Source organism: Balaenoptera physalus (assembly GCF_965194825.1).
Source record: "Balaenoptera physalus genome assembly, chromosome: 10".
Taxonomy (NCBI): domain Eukaryota; kingdom Metazoa; phylum Chordata; class Mammalia; order Artiodactyla; family Balaenopteridae; genus Balaenoptera; species Balaenoptera physalus.
In genome coordinates, this window is record NC_138889.1 from 29,799,924 (window position 1) to 29,811,680 (window position 11,757).

Here is an 11,757-nt window from a genome sequence, read left to right on the forward strand (position 1 = left end):
ACTCTTTATCTCTCCTTCAATTCTGAATGATAACCTTGCCTGGTAGAGTATCCTTGGTTGTGGGTTTTTTCCTTTCAGCACTTTAAATATGTCATGCCCCTCCCTTCTGGCCTGCAAAGTTTCTGCTGAAAAATCAACTGATAACCTTATGGGGATTCCCTTTTATGTGACTCTTTGTTTTTCTCTTGCTGCCATTAAAATTCTGTCTTTATTTATAACTTTTGCCTTTTTAATTATGATATGTCTTTTTGTGGATCTCTTTGAATTCATGTTGTTTGGGACTCTCTGTGCTTCCTGGCCTTGGATATCTGTTTTCTTCTTCAGGTTAGAAAAGTTTTCAGCCATAATGTCATCAAATACATTTTCTGCCCCTTTCTCTCTCTCTTCTCCTTCTGCATCCCCTATAATGAAAATATTTATAACTTGATTCTGTCCTAGAGGTTCCTTAAACTATCCTAATTACTTTGTCTTCTCTATGCCATTCTGATTGGGTGATTTCCACTATTCTGTCCTCCAGATTTCTTACGTGTTCTTCTGTTTCACCTAATCTGCTGTTAATTCCTTCTAGTGTACTTTTACTTTCAGTTATTGTATTTTTCAGTTATGATTGGTTCTTTTTTATATTTTCTAGTTCTTTGATGAAGTTCTCACTGTGTTCCTCTATTGTTTTCCCAAATTCAGTAAGCATTTTTGTTACTACTGCTAAGAAGTCTTTATCAGGTAAATTACCTATCTCCATTTCATTATGTTCCCTCCCACCCCTGGGGTTTTATCTTGTTCTTTCCTTTGGAACATATTCCTCTGTCTCTCATTTTGTTTGACTTTCTCTATTTTTATCTATGAAATTAGGCAGAACAGTTACCTATCCTGGTCCAGAAGGTGTGTCCTTGTGTGAGAGCATCCTCATTCAGTTTGTAGCTGCCCAGTGGTTTTGGTTAGAGACTTGGATCTGAAGCATGGATTGTCTTTCCCAGGGTGTACTGGCAACCAGTGGTTTGGTGGAGGGTAGGACTGGAGTTTGAGGGGCCTAGAGCTCGAGTCTGGTGCAAGCAGGGGCTTCTTTCAGGGTCAGTGGTGGTCTCTGACTTGGCTGGGAGCAGGCCAGGGCCCAAGAGGCTGGAGCCATAGTTCTGAGCTAGTTCCACTTCTCCCCAGGGTGATGGTGGTCTACACCTTGGCAGGAAGCAGTGCCACAGCAGGACAGCCTGTAGTAGGAGGTTGGTGTGGGCCGGGGGCATGCTGGGGTGGTCCTGGCAGGCTGGCTAGAGCACCAATCTGCTGCCTTTGTGCTGGGACTCAGAGCAAGCAAGTCTGTATGCATGTTCTTCAAGAGCAGAGTCTTGGTTTCCTACAACCATCTGGTAAGCCCCACTGGTTTTCAAACCAGCCAAGGAGGCTCATCCTACCTAGGGAGGATCCCTGAGCCCATTATATCCTCCTCTTCTTCTGGGTCACCAAACATTAGTGTGGGTCCTGACTAGATTTCTTCTCCTCCCCTCCTTCCATACTCTGTGTGGTTCTTTCTTTATAACCTTGGTTGTAGAAGAGCCATTCTGCTAGTCCTCTGGTCGTTCTCAAAGAGAATTACTGTATATGTAATTGTAGTTTTGATGAGTTTGTAGAGGAAGGTGAGCTTAGGGTCTTCCTACTCTGCCATCTTGATTGATATTGAAAATCAGTATCTTTATATCTTCCAAAGTCTTCCTGGGTACCTTTTGAATAAAAATGTTAAGATAAAATGAACATCAATCTGCCCAGCTTATAATTCATTCCCCACTTATTTGAGCACTGTTCCCAAACCATAGGTGTGGGCCCTGGTAGCCAAGTGTGTGTTCTGTGATTCTTTTCCTTTGGCTGCACAGTACACACTGCAGTAGGAGTGGACTTGGCTTGGCCTTGCATTCCGTGAGGTAACCATACCATTTGGCTGATTCTCTTTCCCATTAAAGATGATTTGCATCCTGACACAGATCTAATGTTTCTTTTAATGATTCTGCAAATAAACAGAATGACAAATGTTTCAATTCATACATATTTGCTATGTATTCTGGTGCCCTCCCATGGGAGTTGGGATCAGTTGTTTCGTTTAGAGTTCTCTTTGCTCCCCATGCTGTTTCCAGATCGTTGCTTCTTCATTCTTTTATTAAAACAAACAAACAAAAAAAAAACAACAACTGCATCTTTGAAACTAATCCACTGACCAAAACCCAGTGTCGTTTTTCATTACTTTTCATTACTCTTCTCTGTCACATTCACTGGCTCATTTTCTCTCTACACTTGATTGTTCTAGGAACTTGCCAGGTAACTTTGGTGTCTAGGTGGAGAATCCCTGAAAGCTTTGACCACTTAGTTTTGTGTCCTCATAACCAGTTACCCTCTTCCACTTCACCTCAAACACCCATTCTGTCCCACAATATTCTTCTGGGCTAAGCCACCCTGTTCCTCCATGATAATGAATTCAAACACCAACTCAGTGACTACAATTTCAAAACCTCCTAGCTTGCCGCAAGTTCTTTTTCATTCTCAGGACTTGTAGTCCAGTGCCCTTTCCAATTTCTCCTCTCTCATCTGTTCTTTCCCAGCTCATATTCTATGACCACCATTTCACTCTTGTTCCCAGGCAGATTGGTGTTACTTTAAATTCACAGCCCCATCTTGGCTCTCAACAGCACTTGACAATATTACTTTGGTTCTTTAGCCTGCACACTCTTCCATTCTTCAAAACCATGTGCTGTGGGTTGAACTGTGTCTCTCAAAAAGATATGTTGAAGTCCTGACAGGTACTTGCGAATGTAACATTTTTTGGAAATAGAGTGTTTGCAGATTTAATCAAGTTAAGATGAAGTTATACTGGATTAAGGTGGACCCTAAATCCAATGACTGGTGTCTTTATGAGAGTCTGAGATTTGGAGATGAGAATACATATAAGGAAAAACATGTGACGATGGAGGCAGAGAGTGGAGTGATGCAGCTATAAACCAAGGAACACCCTTGTTGGTAACTATCAGAAGCTAGGAGAAAGGCATGGAACAGATTCTCTTTCAACCTCCAGAAAGAACTAGCCCTGTTGACACCCTGATGTCAGACTTCTGGATTCCTGAATTGTGAGAGAATAAATTTTTGTTGTATGAAGTCACTCAGCTTGTGATTACTTGTTAAAGCAGCCCTAGAAAACTAATACACATGATTTCAAGAGGTTTCCCACAGGAAAGCTCTGACCTTCCATTGCCTCTCCCTTTATGTTCAGTGGATAACCTTAACTTTAAGGAATTAGAAGCCACCAGACAGTAACTTATTGAACTTCTGGACACCAGATTTACATATCTACACTTATTCTTTTCCTATTTTCTTCCTTTTAGAACAAGGACAGTATGATCATATATCGAGCAGTGATTAAGGGTCCAGGGTCTGTAATAAGAATATTTGATTTTAAATTTAGATTCTCCAGTTGCCAACTCTATAATTTTGGATAAAATATCTAATTTCTCAGTGACTCATATTCTTTTTATGTAGAATGGATAATACTTCACAGGGTTGTTGTAAAGATTAAATACTAAATATCAGAATTAACTGTCATATAGTACTCAATAAAGGCCAGTTATTATATTTAATTATTACTTGAACCTATGAAATTGTTTTACTTAAAAGTAAAAAGTGCTTAAATATTGGCAGTTCTGTATAGTTCAGCATATCATTTCAATAAACAGTCCAGAGGTAGTCCAAACTTTTATTAAAAGAGAATATTTTCCTGTATCTTCTTGGTGTTGATCTCATTCCTTCCGCTTTTTCAGACACACACAAGCTATCTCTTTTCCTGTATTTTCAACCACAGTCTTTATATATGCTACTTTGCATCATTACATAAATGTGCTCTACTCTCTACCATTTAAAATTAATACATAAAAGTGACTGAATAAATGAATAATTTCTAGATGTCCATCTCCCTTCAATGCCTTTCACAGCCAAAGCTTTCTTTTTCCTCTCTGACTCTGCCTGACTCAGCTCCCCATTCTTTATCTCACTTGAGCTTTCAATATTATCCAAACCAGGTGACCACTCCTTTCTTACATTCTTTTTTTTTTAATATAAATTTATGTATTTACTTATTTATTTTTGGCTGCATTTGGTCCTTGTTGCTGTGCGCAGGCTTTCTCTAGTTGCGGTGCACGGGCTTGTCATTGCAGTGGCTTCTCTTGTTGTGGAGCATGGCGTCTAAGCACGTGCACCTCAGTAGTTGTGGAGCATGGGCTTAGTTGCTCCATGGCATGTGGGATCTTCCCAGACCAGGGATAGAACCCACGTCCCCTGAATTGGCAGGCAGATCCTTAACCACTGTGCCACCAGGGAAGTCCCCTTTCTTACATTCTTCATTTGGCTTCTCTGGTCACACTCTTGATTCACTGTCCTATATCTGACCATTGCTTTTCTCTCTCTTTTGCCAGTTCCTGGCATCTTTTCCCATCTTTTAAATGTCAAATTTTTTTAAGACTCAGCACTGTGATCTTTTTATTCTACATCAGTGGTTCTCAAAGTGTAGCCCCTGAGCCAGCAGCATCAATATTACTTGTGAAACTGTTAGAAATATTTACAAATTCTGGGGCCCTGCCTCAGACCTACCATACTTATCAGGGTTCTCCAGAAAACCAAGACCAACAGGGTATGTATTTTCTTAAAGAATTCGCTCATGCAATTGTGGAGACTGGCAAGTCCAGAATTTCTAGTGCAGAGGCAGGTGAGAAACTCAGGCAGGAATTGATGCTTCAGTCTTGAGATAGAATTTCTTCTCTGGGGAATCTCAGTTTTTGCCCTTAAGGTCTTTCAACTGATTGGATGAGGCCCACTCCTTTTATTGAGGGTTATTTCCCTTACTTAAAGTCAACTGATTATAGATGTTGACAACATCCAGAAAATACCTTCACAGAAACCCCTAAGTTAGTGTTTGATTAAATAACAGGTACTAGAGCCTAGCCAAGTTGACATATAAAACTAATCATCACACCCACTGAATCAGTACCTCTGGGGTGGGGTCCAGCAATCTGTGTTTTAAATACGTTCTTCAGGTGATTCTCATGCGCAGTAAAGTTTGGAAGCTACAGGTCTATACTTTCTACCCAGATGCTCAGACGTTTCAACATCTTCTATTACTATCTATTGAATATATACTGACTCTCAAAGTTCAATCTCTTGCCCAGATTTCTCCTCTGTTCTGTTCAAATGTTTCACAGACACCTCAAATTCAGTGCATCTAAAATTGAACTCTTGATCTACTGCAAACCTGGTCTTCCTCAACTGTTCAAGAGGTCAACAAATAATAACATCCTCCTCCTAGGAGTTCAAGCTAGAAACTTGGCATTCATCTTTGAGTAAACCCTGTTTTTCACAGAGAAGTCCAATCAATCACAGTTGTCTTATAGATTTTACCTCTAAATAATTTTTCATTCTGTTCCCTTCTTTCCATTTCTGCTGTCACCATACTATCCCAAACCCATCACTGTTTCACTTGGACTAATGTACTACTTCTCCTTCCAATCCTGTTTTGATGCAAATCTGGACATTACTTAATAATAGGTGATATACATCTGTTACACCTGTGCTTGTACTATTTAGGATACCTTTGGGTACAATTAAGGAAAAGACCAACTCTAAATGGCTCAAACTATAAGGAAATTTATGATTTTACAAAGCAAAGTCCAAGGTTAGATGATTCTAGAGTTGTTTAGTTTGGCAGTTCATCAGCATTATGAAGGACCAGCTTCTGTCTGTCTCTTGGAGGACTACTGTAGTCTCATTGTAGGATGTAGTGTTTATTGTAGCCTCACTAATGTGTATTTCACAGACTGCATGACTGTTAGTGGCTGCCTCATGTGTTGGAAACAGGACCATGGAGACAATGTGTGCAAGGACCAGTGAGGCCAAGGTTTAGATTAAGTCTCTATGTGCATACTGAAATCACCAAAAATAGTGATAAGAATGTAGGTAAAGAGATGGGCAGAAAGTCAGGGGCTAAAATCTCTAATGAATGAGAAATGACCAGGAATATGGTAAATGACTGCAATAAATGGAAATAATAGATGTAAGGCAAGTCCTTCAATGGAGCTGGATTTTTAGAAAGAAGAGAGGAATAATGATCTGGCAGCAGCAATAAGGAGCAAGGATGGCATGTATCACCTTCAGATCCAATAGGAGAAAAGAAAGAGACTTCTTTTGAGAGGGCTTCAGAGGAAACTATGTCCTTAGGAGACATCCAGTTTTTTAAGTGAACGTTAAGGGACAAAATCATAGCTACAGAGGGAAGTTGGAAAATGAGTTTTGTGCCCAGATAAAAATCAAGGATTCAGGTTCAATTATTCTTAAAGGAGAAAATAGATGATGTGGAACACTAGCAATCTTTGCCATAAGTACCATCTCCCCCAGTGTTACTATTTTATTTGTTAGCAGCATTTAGGAAGATATAATGTAGGTTGTTCTTAGCATTTGGCATTGTAATTGTACTTTTAGGGCAAAGGTCCCTAATAGGTATTCATGAATGGATTCCAGGTGTACCTCAGCCCTAGGCATGGTGATGAATGGCCTCAAACTAGTGGTTGTCTTGTCAGGGACACTTCTGAGAGCAAGTCCCATAGTTTCCTCTGATTTACTTGGCACCTGTTGCTCTGCCCCTAGTGCAAGGCCAAGGAGGATGGTCCTCTGGATATCCATTTTAGTAGCCAACTGAAGAATGTCCCACTGCCCATTATGGACAAGGGACACCTAAATCTGCTGGAGGCATGCTCAAGGGTCACTGTACCTCACCCAAGGTTTTGCCATGGTATCTATGGGTGGGAAGTGGAGAAGGGAGAGAGACTCTACAAAGCAGAGCTCTTGGCTGTAGCAGCAAAGAATCTCTGTCCTTATATATATTTGTCAGATTCTTCCATCCCTTTGTGTCACGTATACTCTTTAATGACATCCAAGTGAGCTTCAGGGTGACTGCTCCAATAAAGCGTGTGCATTCATCAAAATTTCATCATTATTTTAAAATAATTCATATAAAAAGTTTGATTGGATTCAAATCTATTCACATTTATCAAGAACTTTCAACATTATATTTGTTGACAAAAGAAAGGGAAGATTTGTTATATCCTTTAAATATAATCTTATTTGTTGTAAAATTTTGAATGGTTGTAAAAAATGGTTTAAATTAAAAAAAAAATCATTAGTACAAATAGCATTTCTGGTTGATGTCAACCATTAAGGATTTAAAGAGGTTGTCTCTCCTTTGTTGAGAATTGTGGGTAGGCATTTAAATATACAACCTGATTTAAAACAGAAGTTATGGCTACAGAACTAAGCTCATGTTTCACAGTAAAGTTATTTGGAAAATATCTGATTTGAAAGCATGGACAGATTTATTCACTAATGCTTTGTATTCTTATTTCTTATCAATTATGTAATATAGAAAAAAATAGAGTTAAGGTTTTTCACCAAGTCCCACATAAATGCCTCTAAATATCTTCCAGTTTACTCCAAGTGGGCTGCTAAAATGTTAGTGCTTAAAAAATTTTTTATTGAAATATTGTTGATTTACTATGTTGTGTTAGTTTCACGTGTACAGCAAAGTGATTCAATTATATATATACATAAAATTGAATATATATATATATATATTCCCTTTTTACAGTCCCTTTCATTATAAGTTATTATAAGATACTAAGTATAGTTCCCTGTGTATGCAATTGGTCCTTGTTGGTTATCTATTTTATATATAGTAGTGTTTATATTTTAATCACAAACTCCTAATTTATCCTTCCCTCCCTTTCCCCTTTGGTAACCATCAGTTTGTTTTCTATGTCTGTGAGTCTATTTCTGTTTTGTAAATAAGTTCATTTGTATCATTTTTTTTAGATTCCACATATAAACAATATCATATGATAATTATCTTTCTCTGTCTGGCTTACTTAGTATGATAATTTCTTGGTCCATCCGTGTCGATACATATAGCATTATTTCACTTTTTTATGGCTGAGTAATATTCCATTGTGTATATACAACATCTTCTTTATCCATTCATCTGTTGATAGACACTTACGTTGCTTCCATGTCTTGGCTATTGTAAATAGTGCTGCTATGAACATTGGGTGCACAAAAACGCAACAGGGTAGAAAGCCCAGAAATAAACCCACACACCTATGGTCAACTAATCTATGACAAAGGAGGCAAGAATATACAATGGAGAAAAGACAGTCTCTTCAATAAGTGGTGTTGAGAAAACTGGACAGCTACATGTAAAAGAATAAAATTAGAACATTCTCTAGCATCATGCACAAAACTAAACTCAAAATGGATTAACGACCTAAATGTAAAGCCAGATACTATAAAACTCCTAGAGGAAAACATAGGCAGAATACTCCTTGACATAAATCACAGCAATATTCTTTTGGATTTGTCTCCTAGAATAATGGAAATAAAAACAAAAATAAACAAATGGGACCTAATTAAACTTAAAAGCTTTTGCACAGCAAAGGTAACCATAAACAAAATGAAAAGACAAGCTACAGAATGGGAAAAAATATTTAAAACAATGAGACCGACAAGGGATTAATCTCCAAAATATACAAACAGCTTATACAGCTCAATATTGAAAAAACAGACAACTCAATCAAAAAATGAGCAGAAGATCTAAATAGACATTTCTTCAAAGAAGACATACAGATGGCCAAAAAGTACATGAAAACATGCTCAACATCACTAATTATTAGAGAAATACAAATCAAAACTACAGTGAGGTATCACCTCACACCGGTCAGAATGGCCATCATCAAAAAGTCTACAAATAATAAATGCTGGAGAGGGTGTGAAGAAAAAGGAAACATTCCCATTGTTGGGAATGTAAACTGGTACAGCCATTATGGAGAACAGTATGGAGGTCCCTTAAAAAAAAAAAATAGAACTACCATATGATCCTGCAATCCCATTCCTGGGCATATATCTGGAGAAAACCATAATTTGATAAAATTTTAGCACTTTTGATGTGGGCCAAGATGTGAAAGACTGCTTTAGTAAGAGTAACGCTTCATTTTAACCAAAATGGTATTGGTAATATCTGTCTTCTCTACTTGTTAAAATATACATTAATAAATTGTGTGTGTGTTTTCTAAACATTCCCAGATTGTTTGAGGTACTGCCAGGTAAAGCCATGCTTTTCTGTCCTGAAAGAAAGGGGAATCTGGCATCTTTTGCTACTGTGATATACGTACTGGTACCAGAAATAGGAAAAACTCTGACTAACAGGCATTTTCTTTTTGTATGCCAGAATTCATGTCCTCTTCCTGGGTTTATAGATTTTCTTCTAGAAATCACTACGTTTCCCATCTTCACAGTCCAAATAAGGTTGACTTGACCACAAGCTCTAGGAGTGGGGTATGATATGTGCAAGCCTATCCCTATATTCCATTCTCTTGCTACAAGTTTGGTTCAGAGACAGGCACATAACTCATTCAGAGCCAACGAAACAGAAGAAGGTATTTGTTGAAACTTCTAAGAAAGAAACTTTCACTCTTCCCCTTGACATCTTAGCTTCCCATGGAGATGAGAGATCTGGAGATGTATAACGCCATTTTGCTATATTGAGTGGCACAGTTGGGAAGTCTCTGTATAGAGCTTATCAGGGAAGATAGAAATGAGAGGGTAAAGTTGAACCCTTGATGAGATCACTTGAACTGTTGAATCAAACCTCACCTGATATTGAGGCAAATTCTGAATTTTCAATTTTATGAATCAGCAAAATTCTCCCTGTTCTGTGCTTTCCTAGACTCTGCATTTGTCTATTTGGCATACATTCATTGCAGGGTCAATTTGTGGCCTCTCTGGCTAGGTAGAGACTGCTCCTCTCAAGAATAGCCAATTCTTAGAGATAGCCTGCAGCATGCATTTCATATGCAAACCAACCAATCTTGAGTCTATATACCCCAGCCACTCCCTTTATCAAACTATAATATAACAAACCAATATTTCCTCAGCCTTAATCAACCCAGGACCAGGTATCCAACATTTTTTTTTTCACATCTTTATTGGAGTATAAATGCTTTACAATGTTGTGTTAGTTTCTACTGTACAACAAAGTGAATCAGCTATATGTATACATATATCCCCATATTTATTAGACAACTTTCTTCTCTTATACCCTTCTCTCCCTCATTTCCTCCCCCTTTTTCTTTCCCTCCCTTCATTCATTATTTATGAAGTGTTCCTGAGTGCCTGTGCTGGCACAAATGTTACAAAATTGTATGAGACAGTTCCTACCCTTGAGTGTGTAGCAATGAATACATTTGGAGTAGACAGATGATAAGTAATCTGATAGAAGCATGTACAAGAGTTAGTGGGGCCTGAGGAAGGGAGTGATCAGTTTTTCTTAAGAGTGGTGTTCAGGAAGTTTCCTAAAAGGAGTGGGTACTAGGTAGAATTTTTTACCAAAGGCAAAAACAGAGCAGAGAAGAGTTTTCAGTCAGAGGGTACTGCATGGACAAAGACTCAGAAGCTTAACTCTTGTCATGCTTAGGTGTGGACAAATGATTTTCTATGGCTGGAGCATAGGATGTGACACTTGGTATGGTGCAAAATTTAATGGCACACCAAAAACTAAGTAATAGATAAATTTATTTTAATGCATTTTTTTTTTTTTTTTTAATTCGTGCAGGGCTTCCCTGGTTGCACAGTGGCTAAGAATCCACCTGCCAATGCAGGAGACACAGGTTTGAGCTCTGGTTCAGGAAGATCCCACATGCCGTGGAGCAACTAAGCCCATGTGCCCCAACTACTGAGCCTGTGCTCTAGAGCCTGAGAGTCACAACTACTGAGCCCGTGTGCTGCAACTACTGAAGCCCACGTGCCTAGAACCTGTGCTCCACAACAAGAGAAGCCACCGCAATGTGAAGCCCACGCACCACAATGAAGAGTAGCCCCTGCTTGCCGCAACTAGAGAAAGCCTGCGCACAGTGATGAAGACCCAACACAGTCAAAAATAAAATAAATTAAATAAATTTAAAAAATAATTTTAAAAAATTCATGCAAAACTCTTGATAAACAAAATATGAAAATTTGAAAACTTAAAAATTGACATAGTAAAACAAATGGTACCTTGCTACCCTGCAAAAGAAGTTTCAGTAAGCTGAAGTTAATTAAAAATTACTGAAGATGTTTATTTATTTTAAAAAAGTGTCAAAAATGGCAATTCTCTCAATTGAAAAGAAGATAAAGAAGTTAATTTTGAAAGTACTATGAGTTTGCTTTCATTAAAGCCAAGAAAGTAAAAAGGTAATACATTTTGTTTTGGTATAAATAAAATATTTAAACCTAAAATAATATTGTTGGTTTAATACATCTATTTTTTAAATTTTCAATATTTTTTCAACTACCTTAATATTCTATAATAAAAGCTAACCATTACAAACAAAAAACACGTATATAGAGACATTTTTTCTTTTACTTCACAGTCTCATGTGGCTTGACATGGAACTCTCTGAATATTATCTTGGTTTAAACTTTTGATGTTTTATCAAAATGTTTTGTAGCAATTTTGATTTTTAAAAGAATATTGCAATAAAATATTATTTAACTTGATTACCGAGTTATTTGATTTCCGCTTAATTTTTGCTCTTAAAGCAATTGTCTCACTGGTCTCACTCTAATATTGGCCTTGCAAAAGGAGTTAGATTCATTTAAAGACATAACACATTCTTACTGTTCATACCCACTACAAATTGCTTTTTGATGAGTGAA